Genomic DNA, 1,194 nt, shown 5'->3' on the forward strand with positions numbered 1-1,194 from the left:
TGCACTATACAGCTAAGTCATGGCCAAGTCGTGGCCAAGCCGTTTATAGGTGATGGCCTTTGCGGCTGACCTGTTCATAACATGGTCTCTTTGGCCGAGTAATGGCCTCTTCGGTTTGGCTGTTTATATCATGGCCTTCTACGGCCGAGGAATGGCTTTTATGGCCGAGCCATTTATAACATGGTCTTTAGACCATAGTAGTACACGAACTTGTAGTATTGATCATGGGTTTATCCTCTCTCCCCCTCATGACCATACTATAAGGTCGTGGTGCTTGGGACAATTAAGCCTAATGAGTTTCCCTATGTGTACATGTTTTGCAACGTGAGATCTTTACGGGATAACTCTGTGCCTTTTCAATCTTTGCATCAAGTTTAGACTTTAGGATGGCCAATCCTATCATGCCATATAGTGTAAAATTTCGTGGTCTATCTCAATATGATCACCACGGTTCTTGCCTCTCATCACACTGATCTTATAGCATAGTTTAAATCAGTAGAGATCTCATAGGTATAGTCTCGACCACTTATAAGGTCTTAGGCGTTTATTTTTCTTTAAAACTGAAGGAACTTGTTTCCTTCTTGCCCATTGTTTCTACTTGGAAACCATTCATTATAACTTCCATGGGTCATATGTTCTTTTGGGTGTGTATAATGCCTTATAGGAAATGCCTTAGCCATAGTTTCTTTACTAGGCTTACTATACCCCTTTTCACGATTTCTTACTTGATATTATGCCCTTTTAGGCAACTCTTTATCAAAACATTCATATGTTCAAGTAAGATCAGGCAAGATATAATAAACTCAAACTCTTTTATATAAAAATCGTGAATGCCATCAAATATGTTTAAAAGAAAATCACAAAACCAAAGACTTTAAAATAAAATATCGAGATCCCCTTAGTCAATAGACATGCCGGCCACTCCTTGAGTTATTTTGGACACGGCTCCCTTGGATTTATCCTGATCCATATCTGTCTTATTTGTATCAAGATATCTTATCTCGCTGCTCCTTTTTAGTACCTTGTCATTCTCAATCACCGTTAGGCAAGAGATCAGGTCATTGTAAGTGGTAGAACCTCTTTCTATGTAGATATGTTTTGACAACAAATCTTCTTGATGGAATGTGGAGTATCTCTTGAATAGACAATCATTATTTGTTACCTCTTCTCCACATAATCTCAGTTGGTACACGA

Source organism: Brassica oleracea, chromosome C3 (assembly GCF_000695525.1).
Source record: "Brassica oleracea var. oleracea cultivar TO1000 chromosome C3, BOL, whole genome shotgun sequence".
Classification (NCBI taxonomy): domain Eukaryota; kingdom Viridiplantae; phylum Streptophyta; class Magnoliopsida; order Brassicales; family Brassicaceae; genus Brassica; species Brassica oleracea.